The sequence below is a fragment of the Eurosta solidaginis genome, chromosome 2 (assembly GCF_040869045.1).
Source record: "Eurosta solidaginis isolate ZX-2024a chromosome 2, ASM4086904v1, whole genome shotgun sequence".
Lineage (NCBI taxonomy): Eukaryota > Metazoa > Arthropoda > Insecta > Diptera > Tephritidae > Eurosta > Eurosta solidaginis.
Window position 1 is genome coordinate 292603651 of NC_090320.1, and position 24846 is coordinate 292628496.

Sequence of the window (24846 nt, forward strand, 5' to 3'; positions counted from 1 at the left end):
GGTCGACCTTCTCTGGTATGTGTGTGCTACTTTTTAATATTTCCTACAAATTGGAGGGCTCCATGTTTTATGCCGACTCCGAACGGCACTTGCAAGCAGATGAGTTTCCGCTTCGAAGCTTTTTATTGCATCAATACACCCCTAAAGTTGCCCAAACCCATGTCGAGGGGGGAACTCCATTAGCAATAACTTTTCTAATTGAAAGAAGGGACGTTTGTACCGAGTAATCGTGAAGTTCGATGTGTAGACATACAAGATACGTCTAGGAAACTAATGTTTTCAAAATAGGGAGGACTGTAGCCTCGTGGCGGATATTCTGACTGGACACTTCATTCTGGCGTCAAATACTTTAAAATTAGGATTGGTCAGTGATAGCTGATGTAGGAAGTGCGGGTAGGAGGAGGAAACGATCGAGTACGTTTAGTGGTCGTGCCCTGCGCTTCCCGGCTAAGATTCCAGCTATTGTGAGTTCCTAGAAAGGAGCATAGCTTTCAAAAAGCTTTTATTATTTGCCAAAATGACGGTGTTATTTTATAACATAGGTCTTGGGGTTTTTTAGTTTTGTTGGTAAACAAACTTCTGGTAACACTACAGTCTTTTTCAGTCTATGTGAGGTCATCATAGACCAGCCAGTTGGACATAATCTAACCTAGCTAGAACACGCTCCGGGGCTGATGTTGAAGCACAACGGAGGTGTCTTTACCAGAAACAAATAACTTTGAGCTGTTTGAGAAGGACTTCACCGACTTCTTATTACTAGCAATCGATACGGACAAGTTTTTTTTTTATTATCGCCTTACAATCGAAAGTGAAATTATCGTCAAGTAACTGGGTGGTTGCCGCCGAGTCTTTGGCTTATCCTGTTTTTGTATCGGCTTACTATCGACGGGTTTCAGACGTGTCATAGATTTTATATTGAAGTTTTATCGGTATCTAATTCATAACAACTCGGTAAATTGGTAACACTCTAATAATAAACCGATAACTTTCGGATAATAAATCACTTTTAGGCCTTTAGTTTAATGGAGATTGAAGGCAACTGTAGAGCTAATCAGCTAGCCAGGAAGGGTGTGGCCGCAAAGATACCTGCCTCTTTTAAATTTCTTTACTCCTCTTTTAAATTTCTTCGGAGCACGAGAATTATAAGCCGTGCAAATATGCTCTGGTCAGCGCTTATTTCATGCGTGGCATCAAGGTTGGTTTGGCGTGTCCAACATAAATCAGGCACTAAGTTAGCACTCTTTTCAACCTGAAAATATTAGGGACATATTCCTTGGGCTCTCACTGGTCACTGTTTGATAAGTACTCATGGCGCTATGATGGGTCCATTGGTGGCCTCAGTGTTGGGCTGGGATGCCACTTATCGACCCAGTCCTTTTAACCTAACCTTACTCGAATTAGATTGTTTTAACAAATTGTCACAGATACTATGATTAGTTGGTTAAAGTATGCGCCACCTAGCGGGTCATTATTGCATGATCGTACTAACCACCTAACCGAGCTGTAAGAAACAGTTTCGACTCCAAACCAGCAGAAAGTGAAAATCTCGTAACCACGAACGTTTCGCAGCCCCTCTATATAATTTTTGGAATGGCAATGATTAGCTTCAGCGAGGAAACCTATTATCTGAGCAGGAAAACTTCCCATAAGCCCATCGGTCATCCTGTTGGGTATTAACATCATACTCCTTCATTTGCTCACCAAACATTTTCTTCAGACATTTTCAGCGAGCAAAACAATTTAGCCAGAAAATGTCTATATGTTGACCGTAAAGCTACTAAGGCCTATTGCGAAGTTTCTTTATTTATGTTCAGGAGCGGACGCCGTGGTGTGGTGGTAGCGTCCCTGCTTACCACACCAAAGATCCAGGAATCGAACCCCGGACGAAGTAACATCGAAAATTTAGAAAACTGTTTTTTCAATAAGAAAAAAGTGTTCTAATCGGTGTTTCCTCTCGGACGTGATTTGGCAAACACTCCGAGTGTATTTCTGCCGTGAAAAGCTTCTCAGTGAAAATCCATCTGCCTTGCAGATGCCGTTTGGAGTCGGCATAATATATATAGGTTCCTTCCCGCCAAAAATTTAAATTTGCACGACGCAAATTGGAATAGAAGCTCGGCCTTAATCTCATCGGAGGTATATCGCCCCAAGTATTTATTTATTTTTAATTGGAAAAATAGTTAAAATTTTGAGCTGCTTAAACCTATTAAACCCTATCTCGCCGATATGATTATTTATCTCTTTAAAATAGATATATATACAAACACACATATGAATGTGGTAAATACATACAAAATATTACATTGTATTTAAGGTCAGTTCTGACATATATCGCCTTGATGGCTTTCAACTGCTTGAAAATGAAAATAAAAACTCACGATCTTCAATATAAACAAACACCTTCACAATCGCTAGGTATTCACCCATCTATACACATACCTAAATTATATGACCCAGTAGGAAAACTTTCTTATAACTTTTAAAACGAAAAAAGGGTGTACATTTGATGAGTCTGAGTCAAGAGTCAATTTCGATGTGTTAGTGAAAATCGTGTAGTATTAGGTACACCGACTTGAATCTGACTCGTGGAAATCAAATTAACTTTGATTTTGACGACGAGTCAACACGTACATAGATGACTCGTGAGTCTGAGGCACGCTATATTTGTTTAGACAATTTTCGCCATACGTATTGACCTCCAAATTGGTAGATAATTATGCATGTATGTGTGTGAGTATATTTATGTTGGTTTCCCCCCATCATCAGGTTGATTTCGACAATTCAGTTGTTTACAATATGCACAAACATACACATATATAAACATATTTACATTGGACAATATAAATATATATATATTTGCCGGTCGTGTTTTACCATTACTTTTGGCAGCTGCACTACCAATTAAAAGCAGAAAAAAACAATATTTTGAATCGAGAAAAAATCTCTGCATTTTCCAAATTTCCAAATCGCTTTACTTATTTGAAAAATATTTTTTTTGTGTTTGGTTTACGGTTTTTTTTTCTCTTTCCATTATTTATACCTTTCATGAACATGAAATGGTATATTAACTTTGGTCCGATGTTTGTAACGTTGAGAAATATAGAAGATAGACTCACCATTAATTATACCGAATTGATCAGGGCGACGAACTGAGTTGATATAGACATGTCCGTATCTTCGTCTGTCCGTCCGTCTGTCTGTTTGAACGCAAACTAGTCCCTCAAATTTTGAGATATCTCAATGAAATTTGGCACAAGGATGTATTTTTGTATTATATTAGACATTTGTCGGATCCGTTAGGATCGGATCACTATAACATATATCTCCCATACAACCGATCGTTCAGATAAGATGATTTTGGTCATTCCTGCCGCAATTTAGAAAGTATAAACGTGAAACTGGGTGATATATATTCTAATATATCATAGAAGATATCCTGAAAAAATCACTTTGATCGGAGCTACATATAGTTATATCCCATACAACCGATCGTTCAGATAGAAAGATTTTTGGCCATTTCTCCCTGAATTTAGAAAGTATAAACGTGAAACTCGGTGATATATATTTTAATATATCATGGAAGATTTTCTGAAAAAATCACTTTGATCGAAGCTATATATATTATATATCCCATACAACCGATCGTTCAGATGGAAAGATTTTTGGCAATTTCTCCCTTAATTTCCAATATAAAAACGCTAAACTTAGTGATATTTATTCTAGCATATCATAGAAGATTTCATGAAAAAATCATTTCGATCGGAGCTATATATAATATATATCCCATAGAACCGATCGTTCAGATGGAAAGATTTTTAGCCATTTCTCCCTTAATTTAGAAAGTATAAACATGAAACTCGGTGATATATATTTTAATATATCACGGAAGATTTTCTGAAAAAATCACTTTGATCGAAGCTATATATATTATATATCCCATACAACCGATCGTTCAGATGGAAAGGTTTTTGGCAATTTCTCCCTTAATTTCCAATATAAAAACGCTAAACTTAGTGATATTTATTCTAGCATATCATAGAAGATTTCATGAAAAAATCATTTCGATCGGAGCTATATATAATATATATCCCATAGAACCGATCGTTCAGATGGAAAGATTTTTAGCCATTTCTCCCTTAATTTCCAATATAAAAACGTTAAACTTGGTGATATTTATTCTAGCATATCATAGAAGATTTCCTAAAAAAATCACTAAGATCGGAGTTATATTTATATATAGTATATACCTATCCCATACAACCGATTGCTCAGATAAAAATATTTTTGGCAATTTCTCCCTTAATTTCCATTATAAAAACGTTAAACTTGGTGATATTTATTCTACTATATCACAGAAGATTTCCTGTAAAAATCATTTCGATCGGAGCTATATATAATATATATCCCATACAACCGATCGTTCAGATAAGGGGGATTTTTGCCATTTTTTTATATTTATCATAAAATCGTTTAGGTATGTACATCTGTTCACTATATATTTCTTATCTTATACATCCGATTATTTGGAGATTACGAACGGGATAAAATTATTGTTCAGCCCCATTCATGAAAGGTATGAAGTCTTGTTTTTCTGTACTTTCAACACTTCTGCCAGTCTTGCGTTTTAAATTTTTTTTCTTATTTCTCCTTTTTTTAATTTCCACATCCACACTGCTTGCTTGTGGTGCTACATTCAAAAAAACTTAGTTGAAGGCAAGCAAATTCGAAAAAAAATTTACTCGGAAAGCATTTAAAATTTCGCAACTTACTTATATCTGTTCTTCTGCTGCAGATTTGTTTACACCAAAAAAATGTTGGCATTTGTCCAATATTCATGGTTAAGCAAGCAAATCAAACGAAGCAATGCACAGTGGCACAAAATCTGTGTTTACAAGGTGGAATTAGGTTGAACAGGCCGGCCAATAAAGACCTCACATAGACTGAATGTGTCCATAGTGTTAAAAGGTGGAATTAAAAAAAAATAGATAAATATTAATTTTTATTGCTTAATTTTTTTTTATTATTATTATTTTTTTTTATTTACTTTTTCGTTTTTATGAACTTGAATTCTTGATTCAAAACTTTTATACATGTTTTAATTAAATTAATTTAATATCAACTAATTTCAGAAAATTTCAAAAATTAAATTTTTTTGTAGAACTAAATTATTTTATAAAATTTGAAAGTACATATCTCCATTGAGAAAAAAAGTTAAAGAAATTTATAGATTTTGATTTCGAGCTCGAGGCCAGAACAATAATTTTTATGATAGTTATTGTTTTTTTTAATTTTTCTATAATTGAAAAATTGTTTTTTGAATTGGAATAGAAGATAGAAAAATTTTCAGACGTGCACTGATGGCTTCATGCTATAAAATGTCAAACCTAAAAGACGTTGGACGCTGATGATAACCTATTTGGGTTGTGAATTATGCATTATACAAAAATACCCAACTCGGCCTTGAAGACGAAAATTAATTTAAGATTTTGTTTAAGACTTTTTTTTTAAATCTACAAAGAAATTTGAAGCTTCAAGCAAAGAATTATTAAAAAAAAATGTATATTTAATTTTGTGCAGCATTTTCAACTTTTCCAATCGATACTTGAAATAATTTTTATTTTTCCTACAACTACACTGTTTGCCCACTGTGCGTTAAAGCAAGCGCTCGAACATAAAAATGGACCGAAACAGCATCGCTGAAGACATATTATTTGCCCACTTTTAGTTAGCTATTCAGGTAAACTTCTTGTTTTTGTTGTTAGGTTTAGTTGTTTGTTATAAGCTTTAGCTGCCCACTGTTGGATATTTGGTTGTTGCTTTTGCTGGGGACTGATGCTGTCCCAACGGTAGCACTGCTGGTCTATTTAAAGATTTTTTTGGCCACTTTTTTTTTTTTTTTTGTTATTTTTGCATATTTTTTATTATCTCTTGAAAAAATTTAAGAATTTTGTGTTCCGCATTATTCTAGATTTTTACTTAAAGCAGAAGCATCAAAGGTAATAAGCCATTGGAGTCAACCGCACCATCATAAAGAGCCTAATGCGCTCTGATTGTTTGTGATTTGAGACTTTTGACATTGTTTTTGTTCCAAATGAGTATGTGGTGAAAACCTTTTGTTCTATTTTGGTTTTAAAAATAATACAAATGGCATTTGAGTGAAATTTGTACTTTTTAAAGGGGAAAATTAGTCTCCTTTATATTTTTTGTTTCGTACTCTTTAAAGGTTTTTATTTAACTCTTAATTTAGAAAGGTACTACACCTGTTCTGCTATATACTACTGTACTATTTTTTTTTATTGAACGTTGGGTCAGCGCACTACCCCCAAGTGGCCCAATGAAACCAGGCCTGTTGAAGTGTCCACACGGCGTGGAGCTGCTGTTAGGCATAACGTCACGGATGGAACGATTTAATCGTCACTGTTTCGCATGGGCATATTTCTGCACTCGCTTTCAGTATTCATCAATGCCGTCATAGCTAGAAAAGCCATTTTGCACATAGAAGTCAAACAATCTATTTGTATGCACATCAGGCGAACTAAATTCCTAATAGAGGGCTCCTCCCCAAAAACTCTGTGTTCAGAGAATTTTTCGCTGTAACATCTAGGGAAATGAAGCATTGCATGTTCGGTGTTTTCCAACTTGGTGGGACAGTATGGAGAGAAGGGATCTTCCGCTATCCTACGCTTATATAAATACTCCTTTAAACCGCCGTGCACACTCTATATCTGCGTGAGGTGGTATTTTAGTTCACCGTGCTTTTACTCATACCATTCTGCTATGTCCCGAACTAACATGGAGATGGAGCGCCCTTTCCTCTATTCTTCCCACCGTTCTTGCCACCTAACTACTGTTTGTGACCTTGCGCTTTTTTGGCATCTTCAGATGGTCAGCGGATTCGAATATCGCACAGATCGGCCATTTCATTTGACAGTAGATCTACAAAGATTTTTCGAAAGGATCGCATCGTCGGACACCGTCCGTTAAGCACATACTATTCGATCAGCAATAATACGGTAGGCTGCTGATATATATTTTAGAAAAGTCTCTTTATATACATACCATTAGTACCGTTGCTGCATGTAGTATTATCGAGCTGGTTACGTTGGATAATAGTTGACAGGTAGCTTTGCCTGTGTCATCGATGTTGGGCATTATTCGCGTTAGAGTTTCACTATCTCTATAAACTTTCTCTCCCAGTCAAATGTTTACTCCTAAATATATAAAGAGAGGCTTTTAATTTATTCGATAATATCCTATGGTTATGACTGACTCATCCACAGTCCGCTTCTAGTTCACCAAACTAACTTTTGTGTTATTGCCATTCTCTCCAGCCCCATGTTCTTCAGCTATTCTTTTATTCTTTCTACGGCGTCATTACCTAATTCTTGGAGCGGATCCAGATTCTTGGCCACTGCTCCTACGACAATATCATCTGCTTAGCCGACATTTTGCGTGCCTCCGGCAAGATCGATTTCTAGGATACCATCATACATAGCATTCCAAAGCGTTGGTCCTCGAAGAGATACCTATATCACTATGCAACTACATTACTATAATACTATATTCCTATTCTCCCACACTACTATATTACCTTCTACATTGTACCTTATAGGCTCTACCCTTTACATTATACATTATACTTGATATATTATACCTAATACCTTATACTTTATACATATTACCTTCTTCTACCTTAAGCCGCATACTTTATACCAATACCTTATACCTTATATCTCAAACCTTATACATTATACCTTACACCTTAAACCTTATACTTTATACCTTGAACCTTATACTTTTTATACCTTATTCTGATACCTTAAAAATTTCAAAAACACGAGTGCTGGGAATACATTATACCTACCAGGTTGCTTTTAATAGTATATCGGCGCAAACGCGCATTTTCTTATATTAGAATTGTTATTTTTGTGGTTATCCAACTTTTATTTTGTGTATCATTTCTTTTTCGTTTGTCCATTGTTGAATAGCCTAACTAAAACCATTTCATGTCTGTAGGTCCACTGCCTGCCACGAAACACATACATACATACAATAACATCTTCTTCTACTATTTGTATGTCTGACGTGCGAGGAGAGTTGGCCGACGGTGGCATTTAGCTACTCAATATCGCATACATTGCGAATCAACAATATTGGTCATTAATGGTTATTTTTACACAAATTTAAAAGACTGTCAATTGTTGTGGATGCTTCTGATCGTTTTCCCCTTAGTCTCTGATTGTTTGTTTGGTTATTATTTACCGGCGTTTATATTGTGGCTCTTCGAAAACTCTGATGCTCTCGTTGTAATTTTTTTTTCTTTTGTGTATTGAGTGACATTTATTTGCCAGCACCATTGCCAGCAGCATCCATCGGCAATATATTGCTTGCCTCACAGTCGAAATGTCACAGTGGCTGGTATTTTTTATATACCCCTTACGAAATGCGACTATTCCGGAATGTAAATATGTGTGTATGTAAATGGGTTAGTACAGGAGACTAAACTATACTGCTTTAAAATAGATTTTATTAAAAACTTTAGTGCATTTTAGTAAAAAATGTATCAAATAAGTTGTTGGGTTTTAACCCAGATATGCTGACGGACCTCCTGTTTGAGTAATTTCCAAAATTTTTTTTACTACCGATCTTTTAACCCAAGATATTAAGACATTGAAAAATAAAAAAATACTTATTTTCCAATAAAAAAAATTTTTAAATATAGATGTTAGCCAGAATTAATATTGTGTTGTTGTTGTTGTTGTTGTAGCGATAAGGACACTGCCCGAAGTCCTTGGAGAGTGATATCGATGTTGATGATCCTTTGCCGGATGCAGATTCGGTACGTTCGGTAACAAGCACAATAAAGTTACTAGCCCGACCATCTCGGGAACGATTTGGTATGACCACATGAAATCTTTTAGGCCATAACGCCCTCCCACCCCTAGATACATTAGGAGTTCGGGGTCGCCAGAGCCTCGGCTGTTAATGAAACAGAATTCGCCACCAGTAGCTGAGGTTGACAATTGCGTAGGAGAAGCCATATAATGCGCTGGCAACCCCTTGAGAGGGTTTGCTCTACACAACCCCTTAAATTAATTTCGTATTTTAGGCGCCTCTTACGACAGGCATATCTACCGCGGGTATATTCTAAGCCCCCTAACCCGCTAGGTATTATGTCAAATGTAAAAATGTTTTCAGTCTTACTATAAATCATGAAAGTTTGTAGGGTATGAAAGTTGTACGTCAATGCAATGGTGTCTCTGCGTTCCTGTGGTGGCTGCTGTAATACGCGCCAATAACAAAATATTTCACTCAGTGTTTTTGTGTTCATTTTTTTTTTTTCTTATTTCAATTAAATTTGTTGTTGTATTTTTATCTTTTTTCTTGATTTTTTTTTTTTGTTGGTGCTGTTGCTGCCGTACTGCTGTTTGCTACACAATTCAATTTGTGTTTTATTTTTGTGGGCCAAGGCAGTTGCTTTCACGCCGGTCGTTTATTTTGCTGATGGGTGCTGCACAGTATTTTTTGTTCTTTAATATTGTACAGGCAGTGAAATTATTATGTATTTTTTCTTGGACTTAAAGAGAGTACTTATAAGGTATAACGTATAAGGTTTAAGCTACAGTATTACAGGCGCATTACCCTGAAAAATATAAGGCGAGTACCTAAAAATGACACTGAAGATGGCACAATGCAAAAACCAGTTTTCTCTAAACCTAAAATCGTTAAAGAATACATTTTTCTGACTTATTTTTCGGCGTTGTGCCATCTGAACAAAAATCGACACTGATGATGGCACAACGCCGAAACCGATTTGTCTCAAAACCAAATTTGACAAGGGAAGACAGAAAATCGTTCCAATATACATCAATATATTTTTTCCATTTATTTTTCAATTTATAAAATTTATGTTTGTTATTTCAAATTATAAAATATCTTTAAAAATCTAGTTGCAATATTTTTAATAATTTTTTTTTTTCTTAATTACAGCATCGTTTGTGGTGAATCTTTTTAGCCGTAAGCTCTATTTATAAGGTAAATATTAATATTTTTATTTCTTTAGAACAAAATTAGAACAGTTTAAGAAACGTATACAATTAAGTAGCTTCAAATGTTATTCGGTATATATCATCTCTTACCCATGCCCCATTCTAAGATACCTTACGCCTTGCGCTCTTTTACCTAGGGGCTATTAAAGCCACACTTCCCACACCCAAGAGGAGCGATGAACCGACAATCCGGACTGAGGAAGTTCGGTCCTTTAAAGCAGAGATGGCTGCAGGAAGTTTAAGCGACATAGAATCGTGAAAACGAATTTAAAAAAACGCATTCCCTTAAGGCATGGATAAAAGTTTATACAAAAAAAATAAACGTGAGGCGCGATAACCTCCGAAGAGATCTAAGGCCGAGCTTCTCTTCCAATTTGCGTCGTGCTCCTCTTGATTTTCCCTACAAATTGGCCGTACGGGACCTACATGTTTCATGCCGACTCCGAACGGCATCTGCAAGGCAGATGAGTTTTCACTGAGAGCTTTTCATGGCAGAAATACGCCCGGAGCGCTTACCAAACACTGCCGAAGGGCGACCCCGCTTAGAAAAATTTTCTTCTATTTGAAAAACCTTATTTCTAAAATTTTGATGTTGCTTTGCCCGGGGCGTGAACCCAGGGCATACGGTGTGGTAGGCGGAGCACGCTACCATCACACCACGGTGGCCGCAAATTTATACAGCAGAAACAAAAGTTCGATTCCAAGTGAACTGATAAAAAGAATTCTAAAATAATATCAGAGAGGAGTAAAGCATGTTCAAAGTCGCCTTTATTTCAAAGACGTGAAAAAAGTTCATCTGTCCTCACCAAGGATTTTATGTCAATAGACGTGATATGCTACAGGCTGGTATGCATTCTGGCCTTGCTCTGAGTTGTGGTCGTACACGATCTGCTCTGGTACCTGAAATGTAGGGCAGTGTGGCAACATGCGATGACAATGTTCAAATCTTTTTTTCGCGATTTTACTTATGCAGGTTTTTATTCTACCGTTTGACTGTCAATCGGAACTTTGCCTTTCGGATGCAGGTAAAATACCCCTGATCCCAGAGCATTTGGGATTGGACGAGTTGTCTTTTTAAAACCAACCATAACACTCCTACTTTCCCCTTTTTTTTCAAAAATTGGCATAAATCCAAACCAACGTTCTATATAAGAATTACTTCGTTCCTTAGGTATGGCTGGAGATACGTTTGTCCATTGTGAATGGACTCAGCTAGTGCCAGATGGAAGCAACCAAATATTTTCTACTTAAATATTTGACATGTAAACTGAAGCGGGAGCCAAAGATCCACCTCCCTTACCAGGTTCGGGATATCCAAAACATCTTGCTCTAAATAATTAGTGGCTTTCACTGCAGTACTGAGCATCGCTGTGAAGAACCAACTATTCCCTCGCTCCTCCTCCAAATGTTACACACCCTGTTGAAAAAGCGGTTCAATAGCACAAGTTTATCCGGTGGCAGCAGTGAGTGCTCTTACCTCAGATATTTTTAATTTTATTGAAAAGCTCGTTTGGTTTGCCTCAAAAAAAGGACATAGGACTCCGATTGATCCATCGAAATTTCGAAACCTTATAGTATATTCCTGAATTTTCCTAAGGAGATCACACAATGGGAATTTTAACCACTTCTTTGTCTTATTAACGTCCATTTCGAAAACTTTTTTCAATTTCCTTATGTTCAATATTGCACCGCCCGTGAACCGATAAAAGGGAGACACCAATATTCCGTATTGCACGTTGAAGGGGCCCGAAATTTTTAGAACAGCCTTCTTATTCTTTCTTTGAAGATTTCATATATTAGGGAAGCCAATAAAGCACTCTACTAGAAGATTAGCTTTGTAGATCCATTCGCGAGAATACACATGAACCAGTATATAATAAATCGTTTCCTTAAAGAAGGCTTAAGTACTTTAATCTGTATATATCACACAACCATCACATGTGCGAATGCGCTGTTAGCTGCCGTCCTCAAACCAGCTGTGCTGCCAAGTCCTTAGGCCATTGTCACCAACAACATCCATGATAGCATTTTTGCGACCGCTGCCATTTCATTTAGCTTTGCATAGTACAAGACACACACTTATGTTGGTAGTGTAATAACGGTTTTGGTGACGGTGTTGACGGCCTCGACTATCTAACCGCATTCACTTCTTATACCACTTTCTCCTTTGTGGTGAGCGCGTTGTCCACTTGAGAGCTCAAGTGGTTTTTGTTACGCTTTGTTAACGTTTGCGTTAGGATTGCCCGCATGTACATGTATGAACTATGAAAATATGCATGTAAGTGTGGCTAATTTGGTTGAGTGTCTGTGTCATTGCTATCGGGGGGCATTAGCATGTAAATGTTACTTACACATATACATAAATATATTGCCCAGCGGATGTTTGAATGTTTGTGCACATTTTTGGGTCGACACCGGATGTGAGACATCGCGTTCCAATTTCCTTCGCATGACACCATCTTTAAATTGCCATCACTGCCGTCATCATCATCTTCATTTATGGGTGCTGCTGGTGTTGCTTGTTAGTTTGTAAGCTCAACAGCAGTTGTCTTGTTTGTTTATTTACGTGCTTGACACACAGCACACTAACGAGGCGACTCATCCGCTCACTGTCACGGTGTCACTTTATACATAGGCAAACATGGTAGTGGTTGGTCGCAATTGTATACCATCATCATCATCTCTAGCGAGTTGCTGGCTTTGTTTGCCTTTGCGGTTGAACGCTTGCACTACAGTGCCCACCCCAAATGCCCTCTCCAAACCATCGCTGCCCATACTTTTTGTACTACTTTAGTTCCGCCTCTCGGCAGTGGGATATTTGTTGTCCCCATTTTCCGTTTAAGTAAGTTTTTCATATCTTTGGTTTCCGCGTTAGCATCACTTCCATGCCGCATTGCTTCACGGATATGCTTAAATTTTTTGTTGATTTCACTCTTACTAAAAAATTGCTTCATTCTATTTATTTCAATGTGATATTATTTCCCATTTCGGCCTCATTCGCTTGATTAGCATCAAAAGCGTGGTGGGCCAACGAAGGACGTTGTAAATAAACATTCACAGATGTGCAAAGTAGCAGCGAAATTTTTTTTTTACAAATTTGTTTGTTAAAAATTACTTTTACAGCTCCCAAGGGCTTGTTGACAGAAAACAAGACAAATAACTTTTTTAAATAGAAAATAATAAAAATTCCGAGTGATTGGGAGTAGGATGAGAGAGAAAAACGGATGCGTTGAGAAATATATTTATTTTCTTTGGTTCCAATTGAAGTTGGTGAGGATGAGTATGAGTATGAGGATGAGGATGAGGATGAGGATGAGGATGAGGATGAGGATGAGGATGAGGATGAGGATGAGGATGAGGATGAGGATGAGGATGAGGATGAGGATGAGGATGAGGATGAGGATGAGGATGAGGATGAGGATGAGGATGAGGCTGAGGATGAGGATGAGGATGAGGACGATAATGATGATGAGGATGAGGATGTGGATTAGGACGAGGATGAGGATGAGTATTAGGATGAGGATAAGGATGAGGATGAGGATGAGGATGAGGATGAGGATTAGGATGAGGATAAGGATGAGGATAAGGATGAGGATGAGGATGAAGACGAGGATAGGTGTGAGGATGACGATAAGGATGGGGATGAGGATGAGGATAACGATGAGGATGAGGATGAGGATGAGGATGAGGATGAGGATGAGGATGAGGATGAGGATAAGGATGAGGATCAGGATGAGGATGAGGATGAGGATAAGGATGAGGATGAGGATGAGGATGAGGAAGAGGATGAGGATGAGGATGAGGATGAGGATGAGGATGAGGATGAGGATGAGGATGAGGATGAGGATGAAGATGATGATGAGGATGAGGATAAGGATGAGCATCAAGATCAGGATCAGGATCAGGATGAGGATAAGGATGAGGATGAGGATGAGGATGAGGATGAGGATGAGGATGAGGATGAGGATGAGGATAAGGATGAGGATGAGGATGAGGATGAGGATGAGGATGAGGATGAGAATGAGAATGAAGATGAGGATGAGAATGAGGATGAGGATGAGGATGAAGATGAGGATGAGGATAAGGATGAGGATGAGGATAGGCATGAGGATGAGGATGAGGATGAGGATGAAAATGAGAATGAGGATGAAGATGAGAACGAGGATAAGGAAAGCATACTGTGTTCCGCGTAAATAAATGATGTTTTACAGCGAAATAAAAAAAACACATCAATAAGTCATTTTGCCACAAACACCACTACGTATTACTTCCAGACAAATCTTTAACAAATTTACAATATATACAAATCTATTTCCTAGCACACAACCACACAAAAATACGCCATACACTTCAATTATTCAAAAGTCTTAACGCCAATAAATCCACCTCTGACGAGCCAAACAGATGGACCCAATAGCCGTTAAGCCATTTACACGCATTCACAAGCTTAAGACAAGAAAAACCAGTATGGAAGGCTAAGTTTGGGTGTAACCGAACATTACATACTCAGCTGAGAAATTTGGAGACAAAATAAGGGAAAATAATCATGTAGGAAAATGAACCTAGGGTAACCCTGGAATGTGTTTGTATGACATGGGTATCAAATGGAAGGTATTAAGGAGTATTTTAGAAGGCAGTGGGCCATAGTTCAATACATGGACGCCTTTTCGAGATATCGCCATAAAGGTGGACCAGAGGTGACTCTAGAATGTGTTTGTACGATATGGGTATCAAATTAAAGGTATTAATGAGGGTTTTAAAAGGAGTGTGCCTTAGTTGTATATTTGAAGGCGTTTTCGAGATGTCGGCCAAAATATGACCAGGGTTACCCAGAACATCATCTGTCGGGTACCGCTAATTTATTTATATATGTAATACCATGAACAGTATTCCTGCCAAAATTCCAAAGGCTTTCGATTTCGCCCCCATTTCACAAAGTTTTTTCCAAAGTTATATTTTGCGTCAAAAAACCAATCCACTCGTCATGTTTCATCACTTTTTTCGTATTTCGTATAGAATTATGGCATTTTTTTAATTTTTCGAAATTTTCGATATCGAAAAAGTGGGCGTGGTCATAGTCGGTTTTCGCCCATTTTTAATACCAAGATAAAACGAGCTCAGATAAGTACGTGAACTAAGTTTGGTAAAGATATATAGATTTTTGCTCAAGTTATCGTGTTAACGGCCGAGCTGAAGGACGGATGGTCGACTGTGTATAATTTTGGACATGCCTTCAACCGATTTCGCCCATTTTCACAGAAAACAGTTATCGTCATAGTATCTATGCCTATACCAAACTTCATAAGGATTGGTGAATTTTTGTTCGACTTATGGCATTAAAAGTATTCTAGACGAATTAAATGAAAAAGGCCGGTGCCACGCCCATTTTGAAATTTTCTTTTTTTTTTTGTAATTTACTCATAAGGTCAACCCATCTACCAAGTTTCATCGCTTTATCCGTCTTTGGTAATGAACTATCGCACTTTTTCGGTTTTTCGAAATTTTCGATATAGAAAATGTGGGCGTGGTTATCGTCCGATTTCGTTCATTTTAAACAGCGATCTGAGATGAGTACCCAGGAACTTAAGTACCAAATTTCATTAAGATACCGCAAAATTTACACAAGTTATCGTGTTTACGGACGGACGGACATTGCTAAATGAATTTCTTTTTTCGCCCAGATCATTTTGATATATAGAAGTCTATATCTATATCGATTAGTTTATGCCGTTACGGATTACCATTATGCGAACAAAATTAATATACTCTGTGAGCTCTGCTCAGATGAGTATAAAATGAAGGAATGGAAACGAAAAAACGCTAAAAGCATGATAAATAGTTTTTCCATTTTTGTTGAATTACTTTTCACGCTCATATTGGCTATCAACGGCAATAGAACAGCTAGTCAGCATTATTTACAACTTTCAGTCTTGCCTTGGAGCTTTCGGGATTGTGCGATGCCACATTGCATTGATTTCTTAGCTGAGGCAATAATAAATCAGTTGAGGATTTTCTACAAAATCTAAGCAGAGCAGAGAAAAACACAATGCTGACAAGTAATGAATAAAGAGCGTAGTAGAGCTGGCACGTTCTTCACACTTCACAATTTTACGACGACTGATACGAATGAACTTTCTATTGCGCTTTGTCTTTAAATTATTCCTGTGAGGATATCAAATGCAATGAGAAAGTGAAGGTGAAGAAAAATTATTTACTTGTTTAGAGTACATGTGTGTATAAACTACTTGCTGTTGTAGTGTTAGTGTAAATAATGAGAATATGCGAAATAAGCAAGGATCGAAACTTGAGTGGTGTTGAAGAGCCCACGAAACAAGTTGTTTAGCAATTGTTTTTAACTTTTACAATACCGTTATATTATAGTTTATTCTGCTCAATCAAAAGCATAGCGAGCTTCGTTGTTAAATGAGATGCTTGGCGTGTGAGATATCAGAATGCAAACCTCTGGCTTAAACTCCAAACAGATATAAGGATATCATTCAAGCAAGTGAGACCTTTTTCGATATCAGAAGCTTCTTTACTATCTGTGGAAAGCTGTATGTAAGAAAGCTTAATAGATCTTACACTCGCGTTCGTAGCATAAAAAAAGGGACTAGCGGCTATAATGACAATAGTTTGGTATACTTGTTGAGCTTTGTACAACATTAAATTTGATTCTGGCTAAGCAGGTGCTCAGTATGAATAAATTGCTAATAAATATTTAGCGATATATTGTTTTAGACACGTTTCGTGCACGTTGTGAGTGGAGCTTCAAAAATTTTAAAAGAAACTTTGCACAGTTTTTATGAGCAAGCTGTTTCACTAGTCTCGAGGGACATGGATACCCTTTGGTAGCATCGTGGCCCAAACATGAGCACTGTGTGTATCTATTGAGTGGCTATGCAAGCATCAAACCTTTCATACTGCGATACCGTGAAGTGAGTATTCATGTGGGCAGAGCTTTACTATTCGTCAACTTAAATGAATCCTACATCAACGTCTGTCTTATACACTATCAGTAGCTCGTTTATACTGGTAAAGATTGGGAGGACGATAAGTTGCTCACAGATTCGCCAGTGAGTTTTCATATACAGGACCACGGAATGGAATTAATTGAAATATCTATGCGACTCCGGAATTCAGCGAGCGCGCTTCAATCCGAAAACTGCGCTAATCAATATGTATGTACGCTTCCACAGGCGAATAGTACTACAAATATCGAGCTATCTTTCGCCCTAAATAGGGCCGTATTAAATTCTGGTGTCACCAATGAGTCTGGTTGCTCATATAAAGTTTGCCGGTTACCCAGCTCTACATGACTAAGCTACTTATATCGCAGAAGAATACAAAGTTGGCTTGCTAAACTACTCTGAAGAAAAGCAGCCTCAAACTTTAGGTAGGATTAATCTTCCTTCTACCCGACTTCCAAGGGATGATTTCTGTTTTAGTTTTAGGGTCGAAAAGGAGATAGAAAGTGTTAGTATTGAGCACATTTCTTACACATGCCCTGCTCTCGACAGAACTCGTCGTTGACCCTGTTGCATTCATAGATACTTTGCGCTACAATGGGGTGACCTGTTCGTTGAATTTCCTACATTTATAAAGAAGGAAAGTTATAGCCTATGCAATGGTATTGTGGCGAATATTAGCGTTTCGGTTCATCACTATGCTGCTACAAAATAAATGCACAACAACAATAAAGCAAGCAGCCACACATTTTTACATGTAAACATCAAAGCTGACAACGAAGACAATATTTCACATACATACATATATATAGGCGGCAGCTAAGCGCAGAAGTTGTTACTTACACATACACGCGTATGTAGCTAGACGAAAAACATAAACTACATATATAAATGTATATTGCTAAATAACCAAGCATGAGATACAACGGTTCTAGAAGGCATGTTCGTGAAACGTCTAGACCTTAGGAGAAATGGGCAAGTAACCAGGAGTATAAAAGCAGCGCAAGCTGAGGAATAATAATCAGTTTTGATTTAAGTGATTTTATTTTAGTGAAGTATAATTGTAATTGTGAAGTACTACTTCCAAAGTAGTCTTAAAAAAGCCCATTCTGCAATACTCAATATTGGAGTTATTTATTCGACAGTTCAGCGATTCGAACGTTAGCAGAAGGTGCATAATTATCAGGAACTCACCAAAATTCGTTACAGTATCATAATGGCCCAAGTGGTCAAAGTGCGCCCTCCAGCTTGCTGTGGGGCAGCTTATTTAACTTAAACTAAGACTCTGGAGCTTCTACAATATTCAAACCAATAATAATTTTAAATTATTTTTTAGCAACAATTATCGAATATGTATATCTACCTCAAATTACAACTGGTAGGCCGTCTGCAAAGGCGACCACCCCAGACACGACCCTCACGATAGTTTGTTCATAGAAACTGCAACACGTAACTTCTGGATTTTCTCGACTCCATTTCATCCCAAGGCCCTTCCAAAGTAAACACGGCAATTCTGCGTCTAATAAACGCAAGCCTCTGAAATCTTTAAAGTTGAAGACAAAAGACAAATCTCTTCTCATGCAGCTGGCTCTGTATACCGGAGTGACTCTGCCGGAGTGATTTTTTCCCCGACCAAAGGCTGTAATTTCAGTCTAACCCGATTTAATTTGTTATACGTCCCTCCCACAAATTGTCATCTTCGGAGCTGAAACGCTCCATACCCTCCTGCTCCGGGAAGGTATTTAACCTAACTCCGTTCGCAGGCTGTGGTTCTGTTGCATATGGCTGAAAAGGATTAACCTCAAACGGTAATACTCTTGCCACTGTGTCACGTGTAAAAGATGGTAACACCGTTCGGGTTGTTCTGGGTTAGAAGCCAACATTCGTCGAAAAATTCGAAATTTCTACAAATCTACAAAAGACAAATGCAGAGCTGAATATGAGGTCAAAAAATGAAAAATAATAATTTGAAAAGAAAAGTATAATCTGGAAAAGAGTAAGAAAAAGCCAAGCCAGATTGCTACTACTACGCAGAGACTACTAGATTCAAAAACAATATCTTGTTTATCTTGAAAACCCTTAAAATAAAAAAACAACTATTAAAACTGGCAAGCGAAAAACATTAATTACAAACAAAAAAATGTCAAAGTTGAAGGTCGTTTACAACGAAAAGAAGCCAATTGTCGTAAGGCCAAAGGTTTTTGTGCCAATAAAGCAACGTTGCTTTTATCATTTACTATTAGCTTCAACCCTTTAAGGACATACATTTTAACTTGGCCTACATAAAAACAAAAAAGCATATTGTCAACCAACTGCACTTAACATATTTTTGTGGTCATGCAAATCTTTGGCAATAAAGAACAAAATGTGAAGAAAAGAAGAGATGAAAATAAATGTAAATTTCACCGCAAGGACATTTATGGTTGCGCTGCTTGTCTTTGCGCTTTTGTATATTTAATTTGTTAAGGGTGACATTTTTGTGGGCCAAGTTGGCTGATTTCAGTAGCCTTTTTAGTACAAGTAGCCAACAGTACAAACATACACAAATATATATGCACATATCCATCATCTACTTAGTAAACCAAATATGTTTCTTATCTTTTTTTCGTCTCAACGCCTTTGACAAATGTATTGCATGATGAGCTTTTTCAATTCATCTCATAATTGATGGTTACATTTTTTTTTTACTTTCACTAGCATACAAACACATGCATATAAATAAGTGAGCTAAAGTGCGAAACCACATTGCATTTATGTGTGCGTGTTTGCATTCTGTGTAAATGTTTGTTCTCAAAGCTATCACTCACTTGTTTTGGGTCTATTTAAATTTTGATTTATTATGTGTGCTCAGCGCTTTCATGGTCATGACAAAGCTGCTTTCAGATTTTTGTGTTTGAGCTTTAAGGGTTTTGGTATAAATTGGCTTGAGTCGTTTCAGATTTAGGGTCAAATACGTGTCATTTATTTCAATTCAATTGAAATTGAGAGTGACTTGAGTTTAATGATAATAGAAGGAATGTGTGAAATTGAAGTGGCAACAAAGTTCGCAAATGGTAAGATTTTCTGAGACAAGGAAGCCAAAAATGAGAGTACTGCTTCACTTAGGAATGCGACTAGACGCTAATATGCATAGAGCTTTGATTTTAAAAAAATTCCCAACAAACCCAACTTCCCAGTGTCAGCACATTTTCCCTGTCTGCGACCGCGTAGAGCATTACTGGAATCACTCTGCGTGGATTCTACGACTCTTCTCACGTTAATTTTCACCTTTGTGAAGAAATATCTACCTGTTTCATGCTCGAAATATTCTGAATACCTAAAGAAATGTTAAGTAAAGATTTAAAGCTCTTCACATTCAAACCCTTAAATTAACTTGTATAAATTCAAAATATAGATTTTGTATTATTTTTGAAATTTAGGTTTTGGAAGCTTTCGAAACACTTTTTTGGTTCTATTTACCCTTTTAATATGAAAAACTTTGTAAATTTCAGAAGCTATTTGCACGAATAGGCTTTAAGAAAATTAAATATTTTCAAATTGAGGCTTTTCAAATCGTTTGAAAAGACGTTTTGGTTGAATATGAAAACTTAGTAAAGCACAAAATTTCTTTAAAGTTTAAATTAGGATATTCAATTTCACATTGAACATTTTTTTGATACTGTCTATATTTTGCTGAGTTTCCATAATTAAAAATGTAGGTTACTGCACATTTCGTAAAGTTATTTCGTTTAATTTTTAAGTTTCTTACGTAAATAGCTTAGTTAAAAATTTTGAATTAAATTTAAAAAGCTTAGCAAAACATAAAAAATTTTAATACATTTTATTATTTTATTTCATTTCAAATTGAAAAGTTTTGCATCTTTTGTAACGAGTTTGAAGTTCATTTTAACATTTTTATTCGAAAAGCTCAACAGTTTTCAAGCTTTAGTAAATATCGATAATTTTAAAATATAGATTTTGAGATCCATTGCATTTACTTTTAAGCTTAATTAACATTTTCTATCGAAAAGCTTAGAAAAGCTTTTAAACTCTGCACACAAGGAAATTTCAAAATAATTTCTATAGTTTCGCGTTGTGAAATTTAGATCTTTTGTAATGAATTTAGCGATCATTTTAACACACTCATTTAAAAAGCTCTTTTCATTCAAAAACCTGAGTAAAGCTTGAAAGCTCTTTCAATCAAAAATTTAGCTGAGATTTTTAAATTGAATGTAAACGTAACTGGACTTTTTTTTATAGAGACACATCGCTGAACTTTGAAATTTTTACTTAAAAATCTTAGTCAATCTAAATATCTTTATACACAGATAGCTTAAAATAATTTGTATGATTTAAGAGTTATTGCTAATATTATTTGAAAAGCTTAGTAAAGATAAAAAGCTCTTTATATAAAACAATTTTTGACTAATCCCTAATTTCGCCTTTAAATTTTAGAACATTTACTAAGAACATTTGAATTAAGTCTTTCTTTTTCTATTGAAAAGCTTAACAAAGGTTGAAACACTCACACCAAAACTAATCCTTCCGTAATGCAGAGCTTTTCACTTAAGCGACTTATTATCAACAAAATGGCAGAGCAAACAACAACAACGTCGCGATATTGTGACGCAAACAATTAAGCAGGCATTGTACTAAGTACTTAGTTGTATTGGTGTTAGAAATCCGTTAACGGTAGAAAAATTCACTTATAAGTACTTCAAAAGGCAGCAAGGCAGCTGAAAGAAAAAACAAGAAAATATAGAATTTTCGATTCAAAGAGAAAGAAGCAGAATTATTTCAGAAAAAGAAAAAATAATCTGAAATCGAGTAGCATAAAGTAGTGACATAAGTGGAAGAATTGGAATAAGAGCATATGAGGTGCAAAAGCTCTTTTAAGGATTAAATGGACACACACACAAATACTTGCGCTTACATTAGAAGTAAGCATTTGCGTAAAAATAGTTAGAGCTGTAACAAAAGCAACTAAATGAGCAGCATTTCATACATAAAAAAATAAAAATAAATGTAAGGCGCGATAACCTCCGAAGAGATCTAAGGCCGAGCTTCTCTTCCAATTTGCGTCGTGCTCCTCTTGATTTTTCCCTACAAATTGGCCGGACGGGTCCTACATGTTTTATGCCGACTCCGAACGGCATCTGCAAGGCAGATGAGTTTTCACTGAGAGCTTTTCATGGCAGAAATACAATCGGAGCGCTTGCCAGACACTGCCGAGGGGCGACCCCGCTTAGAAAAATTTTCTTCTAATTGAAAAATCTTATTTCTAAAATTTTGATGTTGCTTTGCCCGGGAGTTGAACCCAGGGCATACGGTGTGATAGAAGGAGCACGCTACCATCACACCACGGAGACCGCATTTCATACATATAAGGAATAAAATTACAAATTTGTAAGCGCCTACACTTCAGCACGCTCACTTCAAAGCATTAAAGTAGAGTACAAAAAAATTGTATATACATATTGTTACGAATATTAGCAAAACTAAGGAGTGCTGCCAGCTCTAAGCCGATCTAAGCAGTGACGTGAATGCACATCAATAATTCAATCATTATGTATCTACATAAACGAATAAATAATTGCGTCTACACATATGTACACATTCCGACGAGCAACATTTACATACAAGGCAGCAAGAGATGAGATGTCACACACCGATGAATTTACTTATACGCTTATGTGTGTGCGGGAGACTGTAAACTACAAACCCATGCATATACCTTATCTGAGTTGTCACAAGAGAGAGCAATAATTTGTGCACGTAGTTGTGGCTGGCGATTTTGTAGCCGAAACAACTAGTAACTTCTGGAAATCGAAGAGCCTAGAAGTATGCAGCGTAAACTATAAAAGCGGCGCCAGCGAGTAAGAAGTAATTCAGTTTGATTTGAGTTGTCAAGCAGTTGCGATTAAGACGATATCTAGCGAGCAATAGCAGTATTATTTTGAATAGTAGAGTTTCATTGAGCTATCAATCAGTGTGGTTATTAAGCAAGCTATTCGTTGCACAGTTGAGTGTATTGTGAAGTACTTTAATAAAGGCCATTTTGCATTATTACAAATTGGAGTTATTTATTCAACAGTTTAGTGATTCGAACTTAGCAGAGGATTGCAAATAAGAGGATTTGCAAGTAAATTCGTTACAATTGGTGTCAGAAGAGGAATTGTTGAATAAATTCCAGCAGACAACAAGGACATGGCAAAGTTCAGTGAATTAAAGATCCAGCAACTGAAAAAGGAGTTGGAAAACCGTGGATTAAATACAACTGGCAATAAGATCGAACTTCAAGCACGGCTACGAGAGGTAATGGAATTGATGTGGACGAGTTTGTCTTTTATCCTGATGGGGACGAGACAACAACAAAAATTGAAGAGAAAAACGAAACATCCCAGACAGTTACGAGCACAGACTTGAACATGATATTGGCTGCAATAACTGCTCAAACATCGACAGTAACATCCAAGATGGAAGCACAGGAGGCACGCATGTCAGAAATGTCGACACAGATTACATCCAAGATGGAAACTCAACTGGAAGAGCAAAAGACATATATGACATCTCAGTTCGCTGAGCAGTTGAAAGCACAGGAGGCCCGCATATCCTCGCAGCTGGAGGCACAGGAGATAAGGGTAACATCAAAGCTGGAAGCACAGGATACAAAAATTGTGCAGCTCGAGGACAAAATTGATGCCGAGATAGAAGCTTTGAGAGGTCGTATACAGGAGTTACAACTAAACCGCCCAGCTGTTTCAGCGAGTAATCCAAAGGTAAAGACACCATCCTTTGACGGTTCTGTTCCTTTTCAGGTCTTTAAGCTACAGTTTGAGAAGACCGCAGCAGTGAACCAATGGAATGCTGAAGATAAAGTTGCAGCTCTGTTCGTGGCACTGAAAGGGCCTGCCGCGGAAATCTTACAGACCATCCCAGAGTACGAGCGGAACCACTACGAAACATTGATGAGCGCTTTAGAGAGACGTTACGGAAGCGAGCATAGGAAACAGATATTCCAAATTGAGTTGCAAAACCGCTACCAAAAAGCAAATGAAACATTGCAGGAGTTTGCTTCAGATATTGAAAGATTGGCTCATCTTGCAAATGCGGACGCACCCGTGGAATACACTGAAAGGGTAAAAATCCAGAGTTTCATAAATGGCATACGAGATGTGGAAACGAAGCGGGCTACATACGCAAACCCAAAGCCAACATTCGCAGAAACGGTGTCACAAGCTCTGATTCAGGAAACAGCGTCGCTTCTGTGTAAGCCAGTTTTCAAAGCACGCCGTGTGGAAGTAGAAAGGCCAGAGTGGGTAGACGCAATATTGGAGGCACTGAAAGGATCGCAAAAGCGAAGTGAAAAAGTTATCAAATGCTTCAAATGCGGGAAGTCCGGTCACATAGCACGTCATTGCGATCTTGGTCTTAATAGTTCCAACAATGTGGGTGGCCGTAAACGCAAAGCTGGAGGAGATGAGCAAGAGCGAGTAAGAGGTAGAGAGCTAGATCCAGCTATTGAATGCCCTGTGATATCTGTGTCGCAAATTGGAAGGAAATCAAGCAGTCTTACCGTCAGAGGGAATGTGGATGGCAAAGAACGAATACTGACTGTAGATACGGGCGCATCTCATTCCTTGATCCGATCTGACTTGGTCAACAGGAGAGTAAAACCGTTACCTGGAGCAAAGTTGCGTACGGTCACTGGCGAGTATAACCAAGTTCAGGGAGAAGTGATATGTGAAGTATTGATTGGGAAGGTCATGGTCCTACACAAATTCGTTGTGGCGGAGATCGTTGATGAAGTTATATTGGGAGTGGATTTCTTGGTTGACCATGACATCAAGATC

General features: G+C 37.2%; 1 long non-coding RNA gene across 7 annotated transcripts in view; it reads left to right on the forward strand.

Moving 5' to 3' along the window:
- LOC137241211 (uncharacterized) overlaps positions 1-24846 on the forward strand; it is a 175065-nt gene that overhangs the window by 30299 nt on the left and 119920 nt on the right. For all 7 annotated transcript variants that reach the window (XR_010949934.1, XR_010949937.1, XR_010949932.1 and 4 more), the window contains one exon: positions 9991-10035. This is a non-coding gene — a long non-coding RNA (uncharacterized lncRNA). The remainder of the gene's footprint in view (positions 1-9990; positions 10036-24846) is intronic.